This window comes from Martes martes (assembly GCF_963455335.1).
Source record: "Martes martes genome assembly, chromosome: 3".
NCBI lineage: Eukaryota > Metazoa > Chordata > Mammalia > Carnivora > Mustelidae > Martes > Martes martes.
In genome coordinates, this window is record NC_137890.1 from 29,508,649 (window position 1) to 29,527,596 (window position 18,948).

The following is an 18,948-nucleotide window of genomic DNA, read 5'->3' on the forward strand; positions in this document are numbered from 1 at the left end:
TCAACCCTCAGTTTGTTCTCTATTATTAAGAGCCTCTCATGGCTTGTTACCCCCTCTCCATTTTTCTTTCCCCCTTCCCACGTGTTCATCTGTTTTCTTTCTTAAATTCCTCATATGAGTGAGATCATATTATATTTGTCTTTCTCTGACTTATTTCACTTAGCATATTACACTTATTCTTTTCAAAATTAGATGCCCTTTCTTTCTTTTTCTTCTCTGATTACTGTGGTTAGGACTTCCAATACTATATTTGGAAAAAAGTGGTGAGAATGGGCCTCCTTGTTGTGTTCCTGATAATAAAGAAAAAACTTTCAGCTTTCTTGTTTATTTGTTTTTAAAGATTTGTTTTTAAAGGCGTCCCAACTTTTAGCTTTTCACCCTTCAGTATTATGTTACCTGTGTGTGTGTCATATATGGCCTTTATTATATTATATTAAATTTATTATATTAAAATATGTCCCCTCCACACCCATTTTAAGAGTTTTTATAATAGATGTTGAATTTTATCAAATGTTTTTCTACATTTATTGAGATGACTATATGATTTTTGTCCTCTTAATGTGTTGTATCAGGCATTGATTTGTAGATACTGAACTATCCTTGCATCTCTGGATTAAATCCCACTTGAGGGGCACCTGGGTGGTTCAGTGGGTTAAAGCCTCTGCCTTCAGCTCAGGTCATGATCCCAGGGTCCTGGGATCAAACCCCACATCGGGCTCTCTGCTCAGCAGGGAGCCTGCTTCTCTCTCTCTCTGCCTGCCTCTCTGCCTACTTGTCATCTCTGTCTGTCAAATAAATAAATAAAATCTTTAAAAAAATTATAAATCCCACTTGATCATGGTGTAAGAACCTTTTAATGTATTTTTCAATTTGGTTTGCTAGTATTTTGTTGAGGATTTTTGCATCAGTGTTTAACAAGGATATTGGCCTGTAATTCTCCTTTTTGTAGTGTTATGGTCTGGTTTTTAGTAACTAGAGTACTTCTGGTCTCCATGTAACTTGGAAGTTTTCCTCCTCTTCAATTCTTTGGAATAGTTTGATAAGGATAAGCTAACTCTTCTTTAAATATTTTATAGAAGTCATCTATGAAGTCATTTGGCACTGGACTTTTGGGGAGAGTTCGTTGATTACTGATTCAATTTCATTACTAGTAATTGGTCTGTTCAGATTTTCTATTTCTTCTTGACTCAGTCTTGGGAGAGTCTGTGTTTTAGGAATTTATCCATTTCTTCTAAGTTGTCCCATTTGTTGGCACTTAATTGTTCATACTAGTCTCTTACTGTACGTTGTTTTCTGCAATGTCAATTGTTACTTCTTCTCCTTCATTTCTGATTTTATTATTTGAATCCTGTCTCATTTTTCTGATGAATCTGGCTAAAGGTTTATCAGTTTTGTCTTTTCAAAGAAGCAGTTCATAGTTTCACGGATTTTTTTTTTCCTTTTTGTGTTTTAGTCTTTAGTCTTTATTTATCCATTCTGCTCTTAATTATGTTCCTTCTAGTAGCTTCAGGCTTTATGTGTTCTTCTTTTTCTAGCTCCCTGATGTTTTTTCCCTGGTTTCTTCAGGTGGACCTCTGTCACTATAGACTTCCTTCTTAGAATTGTTTTTGCTACATTCCTTAGATTTTGGAATCTAATGTTGTGTTTCCATTTTCATTTGTCTCCAAGCATTTTCTTTATAGCATTTTTAATTTAAAATTAAATTCTTGACCCATTGGTTGTTTAGTAGCAAGTTGTTTAGCCTGCATGTGTTTGTGTTTTTTCCAGTTTTTGTTCCCCTGTAATTGATTTCTAGTTTCATACCTTTGTAGTTAGAAAAGATGCCTGGTATGATTTCAAACTTCGAAGTTTATTGTGATTTACCTGTGATCTATCCTGAAGAATGTTCCATGTGCACTTGAAAAAGAATGTACATTTTGCTGTTTTGATGGAATGTTCTTTATGTATCTATTAAGTTTATCTGGTCTAATGTATCATTTAAGGTTTATTTTTCTTATTGATTTTCTGTCAGGATGATCTATCATTGATGTCAGTGGGGTGTGAAAGCCTTCTATTGTATTACTGTCAATCTTTCCCTTTATGTCTGTTAATATTTACTTTATGTATTTAGCTGCCCCTATGATAGGTAAATAGATATTTACAAGTATTATATCCCCTTGTTGGATGGATCTGTTTATCATTATGCAATGTCATTCTTTGTCTCGTTACAATCTTTATTTTAAAGTTTGTCTGATTAAGTATTGCTTTCCAACTTTCTCTTTTTTTTCCATTTGCATTGAATACCTTTTTCTGTCATTTTACTTTCAGTTTGTGTGTGCTTAGATCTGAAGTGAGTGTCTTAAAGGCAGCATACATGCAGATATTCTGCTACCCTGTTTCTTTGATTGGTGCATTTAGTCCATTTACATTTAAAGTACTTATTATTACATATGTACTTATTGCGATTTTGTGAATTGTTTTCTGTTTTATAGTTCTCTGTTCCTTTTTTCCTATCTTGCTCTCTTCCCTTGTGGCTTGATGGCTTTCTTTAGTGTTATGCTTGGATTCCTTTCTCTTTATTTTTAGGTATTTGGTTTGTGGTTACCATGAGATTCATACAAACCATGTGCACAGCAGCCTACTTTGAATGGATGATTGCTTAAATTCACATGTGTTCTAAAAGCACTATATTTTTATCTTCCCCCTTGAGTTTTATACTTTTGATATATTATCCCTTATCATTTCATGAATCCCTTGACTAATTATTATAGGTTCAGATGGTTTTACTAGTTCTGTCTTTTAATTTTCTTACTAGCTATGTAGGTTGTTGATCCACTGCCTTTATCATGCATTTATTTTTACCACTGTAGTTTTTTTTTAAATTTATCTTTTAAGTTTCTTTTCAGTGTTCCAGATTCATTGTTTATGCATCACACCCAGTGCTCCATGCAATATGTGCCCTCCATAATAACCACCACCAGGCTCACCCAACCTCCCACCCACCGCCCCTCCAAAACCCTCAGATTGTTTTTCAGAGTCCACAGTCTCTTATGGTTCATCTCCCACTCCAATTTCCCCCTACTCCCTTCTCCTCTCCATCTCCCATGTCTTCCGTGTTATTTCTTATGCTCCACAAATAAACAAAACTATATGATAATTGACTCTCTCTGCTTGACTTATTTCACTCAGCATAATCTCTTCCAGTCCTGTCCATGTTGATACAAAAGTTGGTATTCATCCTTTCTGATGAAGGCATAATATATACATATAGTATATATGGACCACAGCTTCCAGATAATCATGTCAAAAAATGGGCAGAAGACATAGACAGACACTTCTCCAAAGAAGACATACAAATGGCTAACAGACACATGAAAAAATGTACGGAGATTCAAATCAAAACCACATTGAGATACCACCTTACACCAGTTAGAATGGCCAAAATTAACAAGACAGTAAACAACATGTGTTGGAGAGGATTACACTGTTGGTGGGATTGCAAGTTGGTGCAGCCACTTTGGAAAACAGTGTGGAAATTCCTTAAGAAATTAAAAATAGAGCTTCCTATGACCCTGCAATTGCACTACTGGGTATTTACCCCAAAGATACAGATGTAGTGAAAAGAAGGGCCACCTGTACCTCAATGTTCATAGCAGCAATCGCCAAACTGTGGAAAGAACCAAGATGCCTTTCAATGGATGAATGGATAAGGAAGATGTGGTCTGTATATACGATGGAGTATTATGCCTCCACCACTGTAGTTTTTTAAAATAATTTTCCAATTTCTGGTAATAGCCTTTTCTTTTCCACATAAAGAAGTTCCTTGAACATTTCTCATAATGCTGGTTTTGTATTGATGAACTCCTTTAGCTTTTGCTGTCTAGGGAACTCTTTATTTCTCCTTTAATACTGAGTAATAACTTTGGCTGGTAGAATATTCTTGTTTGGAAGTTTTTTTTCTTTTCAGCACAGTGAGCATATTGTGCCACTTTCTTCTGGCCTATAAAGTTTCTGCTCAAAATGAGCTGATAGTCTTTTGGTTGTTCCCTTGTACATAGTCTTATTTTTCTCCTGCTGCTATTAGGATTCTCTCTTTAACTGTTGGCACTTTGATTATAGCGTGTCTTGGTCCCTTTGCATTCCTGTTCCTTGGAATTTTCTGTACTTTCTGGACTTAGATGTCTGTTTTCTTGACCAGGTTAGGAAAATTCGCTAGAAAAATTTTTTCTCTCTTTTCCTTCTGGGACACCTAAAATGTGAATGTTAGTACACTTGATATTGTCCTATAGGTGCCTTATTTTCTTTTTTTGTCTTTTGTTCTTTTTTCTTTTGGCTGTTCTGATTGGATGACTCCCACTATGCTGTCTTCCTAATCACTGATTCAGTATTTTGCATCATGTGATCTGCTGTTGATTCCTTCTAGTGTATTTTTCATTTCAGTTATCATATGTTTCAGTTATTTGTTGAAGTTTTTACTGTGTTTACCCATTCTTCTCCTGAGTTTGGTGAACATAATTATGACTATTACTTTGAATTCTTTATCAGGTAGATTGCTTATCTCCATTTCATTTAGCTTTATTTTTTTAACATTTTATTTATTTATTTATTTATTTATTTATTTACTTGACACAGAGAGAGAGAGATCACAACCAGGCAGAGAGGCAGACAGAGAGAGAGGGGGAAGCAGGCTCCCTGCTGAGCAGAGAACCCAATACGGGGCTTGATCCCAGGACCCTGAGGTCATGACCTGAGCCAAAGGCAGAGGCTTAACCCACTGAGCCACACAGGTGTCCCTCCTTTAGTTTTATTTCTGAGATTTTTGTCTTGTTCTTTTGTTTGGAACATATTATTCTGTCTCCTCTTTTTCCTTAATGCTTTTTTTTTTCTATGTATTAGGTAGATCATTTACAACTTCCAGTCTTAAAGAGTGGCTTTATGCCAAAGTTATTTCGTGAGAGCCAGTAACACAAGCATCTTTGGTCATCTGAGCTCAGTGACTCTTCTGTCGGCTGTGTGCACCCTCCTGTTGTGGCTGGCTCATGATTAGTGCAGAGTTAAATAGTGTGCAGGTTTATCTAAGCTCTGGTGGTGACTTCTATGACTGTTCTGGTGAACATATGTGGCCCTTGACCTGCCTCGCTAAGAGGCCCAGCCATGACTTTGTAGGCACACTAGTATATCGAATTGGTTTCCTGTTTAGCTGGCTGTGAGGCCCAGCTGTGACAGCTGCAGGCATGCTGGTGGGCAGGACAGACCTGTAGTGTGGCTTGCTGCAAGGTTCCCATTGTGACTATTGTAGGTATTCTAGAGTTACATGGCTGGTCCCTCAAGGCAGGAGAGCTTGGGAGGAGCTCCAGTTCCAACTGAGGCTGCCTGCCAGGTGTGGTGGGGTAGAGGGCTGGTTGGGGTGGGCACCAGCACCAGCAGGGCAGGGGCCCACTTGGGATGGTCTTTGGGCTGGGTGGACCATTTGTCAGGGTGAGTTTGCAGGGGAATGCCAAGTGGGGTGAGTGATGCTAGCATACTAGATGGAGAGTGTCTGAAATGGCCTCCACCAACATCAGGGCGGCTAGGCAGCTAGGTAGAAATGGTAGATATGGGACCAAAAAAAAAAAAAAAAAAAAAAAGCTGTTCACCAATGCTTCCATCCTCAGAGAATATTCCAACAGATATCTCCCCATCAGACACACACCCAAAAATTAGTCAGTGGATCTTCGTGTGTAACCCATAGTCTTTTCAAACTGTTGCCTCTGCTAGGACTTGCAGCCGGTGAGGTAGTGTGTGTACTCTGTAAGAACAGAATCTTGGTTTGCCATGGCCCTCCAGCTCTCCTACACATAAGCCCTATTTGTTTTCAAAACCAGAGGTTATGAGTCCTCCTCTTCCTGGTGCAGGTCTCCCGAGCCTTGGAGCCCAGTGTGGGGCTCAGACCCTTGGTCCTCATGGAAATAACTGATACTCCTTCCACTTGTGTTTTGTTGTGCCGGAATATGGGTCCTGACTAACCCATGTCTCTGTCCCTCATGTCCACCTCAATGTGCATTTTTCTTTATATTCTTAGTTGTGTATGATCTGTTAGGATACTTTTTGATTCATGATCAGAGATAGTTGTAGGTGTAATTGTGTACATGATGAGAGGAGCTCAGGATCTTCCTACCTGCCATCTTGATCCTACCTCCTAAAATAATTATTTAAAAGTATGTGCTTATTGTCATTTTGTTAATTGTTTTCTGGCTATTTAATAGTTCCTCTTTTCTTGCCCTCTTACTTTGTGATTTAATTATTCTTTCTGGTGGCATATTTAGATTCTAATGTTTTTATCTTCTGTGCATCTACTATAGGTTATTGTTTTGTGGCTACCATGAGGATTACATATAAAAACATAAAACAATCTTTTTTAAATTGAAAACAGTTTAGTTTTGAATGCATTCTAAAACTCTACATTTTTATTCTCTCATGTTTATCTTATAATTATTATGTTTTAAAGTTATAAATTTTAAAAAATTAGTTCATTAATAATTATTTTATTTTGTGTTTTAACCTTCATATTAGCTTTGTAATGATTAATTCACCACCTTTACAATATTAGATTGTTCTAAATTTTACTATGTATTTGCTTTTACCACTACGATTTATATTTTCATACATTTTCCTGTTACTAATTGGCACCTTTCTTTTATTTTCTACCTAAAGAAATCTCTTTAACAATTCTTATAAGGCTTGTTTAGTGTTGATGAATTCTTTTACCTTCTGTTTGTCCAAAAACACTTTTGATCTCTCCTTCAATTTTGAATTATAGTCTTGCTGGGTAGAATATTCTTTTTTTTTTTTTCCAGAATTTTGATTAAGGACACTTTTTAAAATTTTATTAAATTTTTTTATTAACATATAATATATTATTAGTCCCAGGAGTACAGGTCTGTGAATCGCCAGGTTTACATACTTCACAGCACTCACCATAGCACATTGCTTCCCCAATGTCCATAGCCCAACCACCCTCCCCCTCCCCGCCCCCCTGCAACCCTCAGTTTGTTTTGTGAGATTAAGAGTCTTTTATGGTTTGTTTCCCTCCCGATACCATCTTGTTTCATTTATTCCTTTCCTACCCCCTAAACTCCCCATGTAGCCTCTCACTTCCTCATATCAGGGAGATCATATGATAATTGTCCTTCTCTGATTGACTTATTTCGCTAAGCATAATACCCTCTAGTTCCATCCACGTCATCGCAAATGGCAAGATTTCATTTCTTTTCATGGCTACATAGTATTCCATTGTGTATATATATATACCACTTCTTCTTTATCCATTCATCCGTTGATGGACATCTAGGTTCTTTCCACAGTTTGGCTATTGTGGACATTGCTGCTAAACATTCAGGTACACATGCCCCTTCAGATCACTACATTTGTATCTTTAGGGTAAAACCCAGTAGTGCGATTGCTGGGTTGTAGGGTAGCTCTATTTTCAACTTCCTGAGGAACCTCCATGCTGTTTTCCAGAGTGGTTGCACCAGCTTGCATTCCCACCAACAGTGTAGGATGGTTCCCCTTTCTCCACATCCCTGCCAGCATCTGTCATTTCCTGACTTGTTAATTTTAGCCATTCTGACTGGTGTGAGGTGGTATCTCATTGTGGTTTTGATTTGTATTTCCCTGATGCCAGGTGGTGTGGAGCACTTTCTCATGTGTCTGTGGCCATCTGGATGTCTACTTTGCAAAAATGTCTGTTCATGTCCTCTGCCCATTTCTTGATTGGATCATTTGTTCTTTGGGTGTTGAGTTTGATAAGTTCTTTATAGATTTTGGATGCTAGCCCTTTATCTGATATGTCGTTTGCAAATATCTTCTCCCATTCTGTCAGTTGTCTTTTGGTTTTGTTAACTGTTTCCTTTGCTGTGCAAAAGCTTTTGATCTTGAAGTCCCAATAGTTCATTTTTGCCCTTGCTTCCATTGCCTTTGGTGATGTTTCTAGGAAGAGGTTGCTGTGGCTGAGGTCGAAGAGGTTGCTGCCTATGTTCCCCTCAAGGGTTTTGATGGATTCCTTTCTCACATTGAGGTCCTTCATCCATTTAGAGTCTATTTTCGTGTTTGGTGTAAGGAAATGGTCCAGTTTCATTTTTCTGCATGTGGCTGTCCAATTTCCCCAACACCATTTGTTGAAGAGACTGTCTTCCATTGGACATTCTTTCCTGCTTTGTCGAAGATTAGTTGACCATAGAGTTGAGGGTCTATTTCTGGACTCTCTATTCTGTTCCCTTGATCTATGTGTCTGTTTTTGTGCCAGTACCATACTGTCTTGATGATGACAGCTTTGTCATAGAACTTGAAGTCTGGAATTGTGATGCCACCAACTTTGGCTTTCTTTTTCAACATTCCTCTGGCTATTCGAGGTCTTTACTCATTACATGTAAATTTTAGGATCATTTGTCCCATTTCTTTGAAAAAATGGATGGGATTTTGATAGGGATTGCATTAAACGTGTAGATTGCTTTAGGTAGCATAGACATTTTCACAATATTTGTTCTTCCAATCCATGAGCATGGAACATTTTTCCATTTCTTTGTGTCTTCCTCAATTTCTTTCATGAGTACTTTATAGTTTTCTGAGTACAGATTCTTTGCCTCTTTGGTTAGATTTATTCCTAGGTATCTTATGGTTTTGGGTACAATTAGATGGGATTGACTCCTTAATTTGTCTTTCTTCTGTCTTGTTGGTGTAGAGAAATGCAACTGATTTCTGTGCATTGATTTTATATCCTGACACTTTACTGAATTCCTGTACAAGTTCTAGCAGATTTGAAGTGGAGTCTTTTGGGTTTTCCACAGAAAGTATCATATCATCTGCAAAGAGTGATAGTTTGACTTCTTCTTTGCCAATTTGGATCCCTTTAATTTCTTTTTGTTGGCTGATTGCTGAGGCTAGAACTTATAGTACTATGTTGATTAGCAGTGGTGATAGTGGACATCCATGCTGTATTCCTGACCTTAGCAGAAAAACTCTGTTTTTCTCCATTGAGAATGATATTCATGGTGGGTTTTTCATAGAGGGCTTTGATTATACTGAGATATTACCTTCTATTCCTACACTTTGAAGAGTTTTTATCAAGAAAGGATGCTGTACTTTGTCAAATGCTTTTTCAGCAATTATTGAGAGTACCATGTAGTTCTTGTTCTTTCTTTTATTAATGTATTGTATCACATTGATTGATTTGTGGGTGTTGAACCAAACTTGTAGCCCTGGAATAAATCCCACTTGGTTATGATGAATAATCCTTTTAATGTACCATTGGATCCTATTGGCTAGTATTTTGGTGAGAATTTTTGCATCTGTGTTCATCAAGGGTATTGGTCTGTAATTCCTTTTGATGGGATCATTGTTTGGTTTTGGGATCAAGGTAATGCTAGCCTCATAAAATGAGTTTGGAAGTTTTCCTTCCATTTCTACTTTTTTGGAACAGTGTCAGGTGAAACTGTTTGGTAGGATTCCCCTGGGAAGGCATCTGGCCCTGGTCTCTTGTTTGTTGGGAGATTTTGGATGACTGCTTCAATCTCCTTATTGGTTATGGGTCTGTTCAGGTTTTCTCTTTCTTCCTGGTTCAGTTGTGGTAGTTTATATGTCTCTAGAAATGCATCCATTTCTTCAAGATTGTCAAATTTGCTGGTGTATAGTTGCTCATGATATGTCCTTATAATTGTTTGTATTTCTTTGGTGTTGGTTGTGATCTTTCCTCTTTCATTCCTGATTTTATTTATTTGGGTCCTTTCTCTTTTCTTTTTGATAAGTCTGGCCAGGGGTTTGTCAATCTTATTAATTCTTTCAAAGAACCATCTTCTAGTTTTGTTGATTTGTTCTACTGTTTTTTGGTTTCTATTTCATTGGTTTCTGCTCTGATCTTTATGATTTCTCTTCTCCTGCTGGGTTTAGGCATTCCTTGTTGTTCTTTCTCCAGCTCCTTCAGGTGTAGGGTTAGGTTGTGTATTTGAGACCTTTCTTGTTTCTTGAGAAAGTCTTGTATCAGTATATATTTTCCTCTCAGGACTGCCATTGCTGTGTCCCACAGATTTTGAACCATTGTGTTTTCACTATCATTTGTTTCCATGAATTTTTTCAATTCTTCTTTAATTTCCTGGTTGACCCATTCATTTTTTAGAATGATGCTCTTTAGTCTCCATGTATTTGGGTTCCTTCCAAATTTCCTCTTGTGATTGAGTTCTAGCTTCAGAATACTATGGTCTGAAAGCATGCAGGGAATGATCCCCATCTTTTGGTACCAGTTGAGACCTGATTTATGACCCAGGATGTGGTCTATTCTGGAGAATGTTCCATCTGCAGTAGAGAAGAATGTGTATTCTGCTGCTTTGGGATGGAATGTTCTGAATATATTTGTGATGTCCATCTGGTCCAGTGTGTCATTTAAGGCCTTTATTTCTTTGTTGATCTGTTGCTTGGATGATCTGTCCATTTCTGTGAGAGGGGTGTTAAAGTCCCCTACTATTATTGTATTATTGTCAATGTGTTTCTTTGATTTTGTTATTAATTGGTTTATGTAGTTGGCTGCTCCCACGTTAGGGGCATAGATATTTAAAATTGTTAGATCTTCTTGGTGGGCGGACCCTTTGAGCATGATATAGTGTCCTTCCTCATCTCTTATTATAATGTTTGGCTTAAAATCTAATTGATCTGATATAAAGATTGTCACCCCAGTTTTCTTTTGATGTCCATTGGCATGGTAAATTGTTTTCCACCCCCTCACTTTAAATCTGGAAGTGTCTTTGGGTCTAAAATGAGTTTCCTGTAGACAGCATATCAATGGGTCTTTTTTTTTAATCCATTCTGATACTCTGTGTCTTTTGATTGGGGCATGTAGCCCATTTACATTCAGGGTAACTATTGAGAGATATGAATTTAGTGCCATTGTATTGCCTGTAAGGTGACTGTTACTGTACAATGTCTCTGTTCTTTTCTGGCCTACTACTTTTATGCTCTCTCTTTTCTTAGAGGACCCCTTTCAGTATTTCCTGTGGAGCTGGTTTGGTGTTTACAAGTCCTCTTAGTTTTTGTTTGTCCTGGAAGCTTTTTATCTCTCCTTCTGTTTTCAATGATAGCCTAGCTGGATATAGTATTCTTGGCTGCATGTTTTTCTCGTTTAGTGCTCGAACATATCATGCCAGTTCTTTCTGGCCATCCAGGTCTCTGTGGATAAGTCTGCTGCCAATCTAATATTTTTACCATTGTAAATTACAGACTTCTTGTCCCAGGCTGCTTTCAGGATTTTCTCTTTGTCACTAAGACTTTTAAGTTTTACTATTAGATGATGGGATGTGGACCTATTCTTAATGATTTTGAGGGGGGTTTTCTGTGCCTCCAGGATTTTGATGGTTGTTCCCTTTGCCATATTAGGGAAATTCTCTACAACAATTCTCTCCAATATACCTTCTGCTCCCCTCTCTCTTTCTTCTTCTTCTGGAATCCCAATTGTTCTAATGTTGTTTCATCTTATGGTATCACTTATCTCTCGAATTCGCCCCTCATGGTCCCAGTTGTTTCTCTTTTGCTCAGTATTTTTATTCTCCATCATTTGGTCTTCTATATCACTAATTCTCTCTTCTGCCTCATTTATCCTAGTAGTAAGAGCCTCCATTTTTTATTGCACCTCATTAATAGCTTTTTTGATTTCAGCTTGGTTAGATTTTAGTTCTTTTATTTCTGCAGAAAGGGTTTTAATTTATCCAGACAGGGTTTCTCTAATATCTCCCATGCCTTTTTCAAGCCCAGCTAGCACCTTGAGAATCATCATTTTGAACTCTAGATCTGACATATTACTAATGTCAGTATTAATTAGGTCCCTAGCCTTCTGTACTGCCTCTTGTTCTTTTTTTTTTTTTTTTTTTTTTTTTGTGGTAAGTTTTTCTGCCTTGTCATTTTATCCAGATAAGAATATATGAAGTAGCAAATAAAATACTAAAAAGGTGGCAAAGACCCCAGAAAAATGTGCATTGACCAAATCAGAAGAGCCCCCAAATCATGGGGGGAAGAAAGGGGGTAAAAAGAAGTTCAAAAAAAAAAAATTAAAAAGAAAATATATATATTAGTTTGGTGAATAGAACAGAGCCACTCACTTAATTTTGGGAGTATTTGGTCTCTTAGAGGAAACTACCTTCCAAAATTTTAAGGAAAGGAAAACTTATATATGTGGGTAAACATGATGAAGGGATGGAATATCACTGTAAAGATGAGAATTTTTTTAAAATTTTTTTTTAAATTCTAAAAAAGGAGTTGATAAGATAATTTGGTTAGAAAAAGAAAGTGGAGAGAATTTGCTTAGGCTGGAGCTAGAACAAAGCCCTGTGCTAGTTTTAGGGTATATTTTGATCTGTTAGAAGTTGCATCCCAAAATTTTTAAGAAGAAAAAACCCTGTGTGTATACATACATAAGTAAATAAATAAAGTTAGATACAATGAAGGATAAAATATGACTCTAATAATGAAGATTCAAAAAGATTTTCTTTAATGAAAGGTATTGTTAAGATAAACTAGTTAAAAAATGTTAAAAGAGGAAAGAGTAAAAGTTTAAAATAATTAGAATAAGAAAAAAATCTTTTTTAATTAACTTTGGAGGGTATGTGCTATGATGAGTGCTGTGAAATATGTAAACCTGGCGATTCACAGACCTGTACCCCTGGGGATAAAAATACATTGTATGTTTATTAAATTAATTAACTTTGCAAGACTAAATAATGGAGAGAAAGCCATGAATTCCATGCTTTACTTTCCCCTCCTCTGGAATTCCGCTGTTCTCCTTGTTAAGTGACCTTGGTCTGGGCGGGATTTCTTGTTGATCTTCTGGGGGAGGGGCCTGTTGTAGTGATTCTCAAGTGTCTTTGCCGCAGGCGGAATTGCACCGCCCTTGCCAGGGGCCCGGCTAAGTAATCCCCTCGGGTTTGCTTTCGGGAGCTTTTGTTCCCTGAGCGCTTTCCGTAGTGTCCAGAGGACGGGAATGAATTTGGTGGCCTCCCAATCTCTCGGCCCGGAGGAACCCAGAGCTCAGGGCCCCACTCCTCAGTGCGCCCTTGGAGAAAAGCGCTCAGTCACTCCCGTCTCCCTGGCCTCCAGCCCGCACCAAGCTCATCCAGCCTGTGACAGAGCATCTCTGTCTCTGGCACACAGCCCTGCCTGGAGTCTCCAAACCCAGCGGATCCCACTGCTCTTCCAGGGCGGTCTCCCCGGATCTGCCACTTGCTCAAAGAGCAGTGGTCTGACTGTGCCACAAATCACAGTTTAAGGTAACCCCGAGTTGAGAGCTCACTCCTCAGCTCTGTCTCTGTAGCCGGCTTCCCCGCTCTAATACCTGCGAGCTCTGTGATACTCAGACACCCCCGATCCTTCTGTGACCTGCAGGACTTGAGACCACGCTGTCACTCCAAGGCCTCCACACCCAGTTAGTCTCTGGAGCGATATCCTCGGTGGAGCAGACTTTTAAAAGTTCTGATTTTGTGCTCCGTTGCTCCACCACTTGCCAGGAGCCGGCCCCTCCCCCCACGCTCTATCTTCCCGTCACTTTGGATTCACTTCTCCACAGGTCCTACCTTTCAGAAAGTGGCCAATTTTGTTTCTAGAATTGCTGCTCCTCTTCTCTTCAATCTCCTGTTGGATTTGTAGGTGTTCAAAATGCTTTGGTAAACTATCTAGCTGATCTCCTTCCTGCTACCTGATGTCATCTCAGCCTGCTACTCCTCCGCCATCTTGACTCCTCCCCCTAGGTAGAATATTCTTGGTTGTAAGGTTGCTTTTTTTTTTTTTTCTTTCAGCACTTTGAATATGTCATGCAACTTTCTCCTACCTGAAAATTTTCTCCTGAAAAATCTGATGGTTTTATGGAGATTCTCTTTTATGTAGTAAGTTGTTTTCCCCTTGCTTGTTTTATGATTCTCTCCTCGTCTTTGATTTTAGACATGTTATTATAATGTGTCTTGGTGTGGGTCTCTTTGGGTTTATCGTATTTGAAACTCTCTAAGCCTCCTGGACATGGATATCTATTTCCTTCCCCAGTTTAGGGAATTTTTCAGAAATTACTTCTTCAAATAAGATTTCTGATTCTTTCTCTCTCCTCCTTTTGAGATCCCCATAATGTAAACGTTATTCTGTTTCATGTTTGTCTTAGAAGTCTTTTAAGCTAGCTTCACTTCTCTTTTTTTTTTCTTTTTTCTTTTTGCTGCTCTGATTGGGCAAATTCAATTGCCCTGTTTTCAAATTTACTGATACTTTCTTCTGCTTCATCTAGTCTGCTGTTGAATCACTCTAACATTTTTTTTCCAGATTAACTATTAGATTTTTGTGAGGAGGGGCTTTATAGAATGTAGTTTTATCTTATATTATTCTGCTGTTATATAGGGCATAACATTTTCACACAGCTTTTTGGGACTATAGTCAGTGATCAGCAACATATAATAGTGATCCAACTCTACATGGAGTAGACACCCTGGACACCCTCTCACATGTGCACAAATCTGCATGGAAAAGTACTAACATTTTACACTTGGAGTGATGTACTTTATTTCCCCTTTCTAGTGTAGTAATAAATTACATGCACTTTAATTTGCCAAAAACAATGGTTGCATTCTGGCAGCAACATGCTACTTTTATTACGTAATAAAGTGAATACTGGAACTACAAAGGCAGGAGGTGTAAGTGAACTTTTATTGGGAAAAGAAATTGTCAACCTAAATAGCAGCAAATGAAGAATGAATAAGGAAACTTCCTGTTGTCACAAATACACAAGACCTCTGTCATATATGATATGGGGTGGCATTTCAGTTTGGGAGCTCCAGTGCAGAAACGCCAAATGCTTTGCCATTCAATCTAATATTTCTGGATTCCTATCAGAAAGAAATACATTAAGAGCATGGAGAAGTTGCACACTGAAAGGAAACCCCCAAAGAAGTGTGAGGGAATTTAGAAATTACGAAGTTACATAGAACACTTTAAATTATAATGAACTAAATTTCCTAATTTCACAGTAATACAAAACAGTCCCTTGCAGAACTGGTTCAAATTACTTAAATACAAGATACATTTTTAGTCCTCTATATACGTGTTTGGAAGTTACTTATGTTTATAGGAAATGAAGCTATTAATACTTTTTTACAGCAGTAACTGCATACCAGGAAGGCCAAAACAAACACAAATCAAGGAATGGAGTTTTCCCAAAGCTGCAGTGTGAAAAGACTATAAACAGTTGATTCCATACACATGAATAGGTTTCTTTGCTATAGGAAATCCAAATGGAATAAGTATTGGAGATGAGTAAAAAGGTTTCTTGAAGGAAGGGGCACCTGGGTGGCTCAGTGGGTTAAGCCTCTGCTCTTGGCTCAGGTCATGATCTCAGGGTCCTGGGATTGAGCCCCGCATTGGGTTCTCTGCTCAGCCGGAAGCCTGCTTCCCCCCTCCATCTCTGCCTGCCTCTCTCTGTCTACTTGAGATCTCTGTCAAATAAATAAACAAAATCTTAAAAAAAAAAAAAAAAGTTTTCTTGAAGGGAAGGACGACACCCTGTACACATTTAGTTTTCTGTCCCTTCTGACACATCACATTCTTCTCCTGCGCTGAGGTCCATAAGTTAGGTTGTCTCTAAGCAAGTGTGTGATGAGGGTACTGTCTTTGTAGGAGTCTTCATTCAGTGTATCATGTTCTGCAGTGTATCAGGTGCAGCAAGCTCTGGGTTAGTAAGGCTCTCATAGTTAAATACAGAAGAGTTAAGAGCTAGCCCCAGGCAAGTGGGGTGTGTGGGTTGCATCTCTTTCTTGCTTATATCAAAAGCCTCTTGGTAAGCTCCCTGGGAACTATCTATCATTTGTTTTCGATCATCACCACATGCACCTTCAGCAAGGTATCAGAAGTATTTTCCCTTCAATTTCGTATAGAAGACCTTACTCTCTGGATTAGTTGCATTGGCTCTTAAACACAATTCCAACACCGTGGTACAAATGGACCTCAGCTCTGACCCCACTTTTTCCCAATAGTCCTTAATCAGCTGCAACTTCTTGTTAGAGGTGTTGGTTTTCTGCTCCATGCTCAAGATGACCCTCCAGGCTAATCTGTGGCCCCTGACCATGTTCTTGTAGGCCACTGAGAGCAGGTTGTGCTCCTCACTGGACAGCTTAGTGCCTGCCCAATCATAGCCTTCATGCAGGTACCCACGTCTCATAGCGCTTAGCCTGATCTGCCAGCTTCACCTTCTGTACCAGCTCCATCTTCTCCATGGGAATGGGGAGAGGAGAGTGAGGGCGAGCAATGACCTGGATCGGGAGGAGTCATGAGGAGGACCACATATCCATGGCCACAGTGCAAGTCCCACCACTTTGATCTGCTTTTCAGATTAGCTTTATACTGTTCAAGTCTATGAACCTCTATTAAGTACCTTCTTGTATTTTCTATCTCTTTGTTGACATTTTCACTATGTTCATCCATTCTCCTGAGTTTGATGAGTATCTTTATGACCATTACTTTGAAGTCTTTACCAGGTAAATGGCTTATCTCCATTTCACTAAGGACCTTTTCTGAGGTTTTATCTTGTCATTGATTTAAAACATACTGTTTCTTGGGCACCTGGGTGGCTCAGTGGGTTAGGCCCCTGCCTTCGGCTCGGGTCATGATCTCAGGATCCTGGGATCGAGCCCCAGATCAGGCTCTCTGCTCAGCAGGGAGCCTGCTTCCTCCCCCTTCTCTCTCTGTGCCTGCCTCTCTGCCTACTTGTGACCTCTGTCTGTCAAATAAATGAATAAAATCTTAAAAAACACACACACACATACTGTTTCTTTATTTTGCTTGATTGCCTCTGTTGGGTTGTGTGCATTAGATAAAATAGCCACCTCTCCCAGTCTTGAAGTAGTGGCCTTGTGCAGGAGATGGAACTTACTGTATACCTCTGCCCTAGTTCTTTGTTGTCTCTCAAAACTCTGTGATTGCCCAAGTAGGGTATTGTTTTTAGTGGTTTCCCATGTTTGAGGCTTTGCCAAGACCTGATCCTCAGGAAGCAGTTTTTAAAGTATGCACATATAAACAGTCTGTGGGATCACAGGCTTAAATCTCCCTGGCCACCAAAACCAGGTGGTACACACATGTTCCCTAGATGGCAGCCAGCAAATCAGGAGGACAGAAAGTATACAAATTCCTTTTTGGGAGATACTGGTAACCTGGAGTAAGGCAGAGGGAGAGCACAAAGATGGCACCCACCAGCCTTTGTCCCCAGGAACACCTCAGTATGTTCCTAGATGTGTGCCGAACCAGATCTGCCCCTCGTGCCTAGTCTAGAAAGACTGGGGTGCTTCAGTCTGAGGTGTGTGCAGTGCCCTAGGGGTGGTATCCTGCCAAAGTACTATTTCTCTACTTGTTACAGTCCCATTGGATCCAGGAATCCATGGCCCCTGGCCAGTAGAGCTAAGCAGTCAGGGGTTTCCCCTGGTCAACAGCCATAAAATCTGTGGTTCCAGACATAAAAACCAGAGCACAGATATATGTAAAACTCCCCCCCCCCCAGGAAAAACGGGCACTCAGGAGCATGGCAGAGGGAGAATGGGAAGATGACCCTCCCCAGAGGGTACCCCAGCAGACTCCTACATGGGCGGTAAATTAGATGCCTCGTCCTCAGATCAATGCTTTAAGATAAGAAAACAAGACTGGGTGCCTTTCAATCAGCTGCTTCTGCACTGATCCCTGGGGTGAGTGAGGCCAAGGGGGAAAGTCCTGTAACAGCCATTTCTCAGAGTTGGTCCCATGGATATACACAGTTGATTTCCAAAAACAAGATGTTTTGGTGGCTTGTCTCTGTGATGCACTTCTTAAAAGTTGGGGTACCCAATGTGGTGCTCAATCCCTTTACCCCCTAGTGAAAAGCTCTCTAGCCACTGGCAATCACTTTATATTTGACTAACCTAGGTACCTCATTTAAGTAGAATCATACATTTGTCTTTCCGTGCCTGGTTTATTTCACTTTGCATAATGTACTCAAGTCGTAGCCATGTTGAAGCATGTGTCAGAATTTTTGTTCTTTCTAAGGCTGAGTAGTATTCCATTATATGTATATACCACATTTAATTTACCCCTTCACCTGCAGATGAACACTCAGGTTACTTCGATTTTTGGCTCCTATGACTAATGATGCCACAAACCTGGGTGTACAACTATCTGGTTGATCCGATTTCAGTCTTCTCTCTCAGTATGTCTTTGGCTTAGCAGTCAGCAGTGAGATAAGGAAAATGGCATCTGAGCTAGGAAAATGGAGATACCTGTTATGCCGTAGCAAAAGATCTGGTCCAGCTGTAGCCTCCAATAATTTTTCTTGCTGGGAGACTGGAGGAGAGCACCTCACAGCCCTCACTCCCCTCCAGTCAGTCAGTGGACATGGTGTTTACTAAATGAATCTTTCCAGTCCGACCTGATAAATTGGCTTAGCTCTGTTTAATCCAAAGCCTACGTAAGTCACTAAATCCTGTCTATTTTACTTTCTCTGTCTCTCTCCAATTGTTTTCTTCCAGTCATTCTACTGTCCATTAGATGAATACAGTCATCTCCATGGTGATCATGGGGCTCCTTTGGGTATTTCTCCCTACAGTGTAGAGAAACAAAGCTAAAAACCTCATCTTTTAGACTTCCTTGCTGAATGGATTCTGGAAGCAACCAAGAGTCCATGGATCAGATGTACTTGTAGTGAAAGGTGAGCATTCAGGGAAGTCTCATGTTTTTGATAACAAGTACAGTCAGAGAGGCACTGGCTTTACTCGTGGCAGCACGAGCACAGATACCCCTATCTGGTCACTGTTTTCACAGGTGAGACACACGAGACCCATGGTCAATCTATTTTTTTGTTAGTGCAGATCTGGAAGGCGTGATGACAGCCTGCAGGCAGCCTGATCCACAGACCAAACTAAAGAGTGTGTTAGTGAAGCCAGTGGTTCCAGTTCCCTATATCCC

General features: G+C 39.4%; 1 pseudogene across 1 annotated transcript; it reads right to left on the bottom strand.

The window, feature by feature from the left end:
• Positions 1 to 15,538: 15,538 nt before the first annotated feature.
• On the bottom strand, positions 15,539 to 16,238 carry LOC308340458 (14-3-3 protein theta-like; annotated as a pseudogene). The gene has a single exon. The product of its transcript is annotated as a 14-3-3 protein theta-like (transcript).
• Positions 16,239 to 18,948: the final 2,710 nt, after the last annotated feature.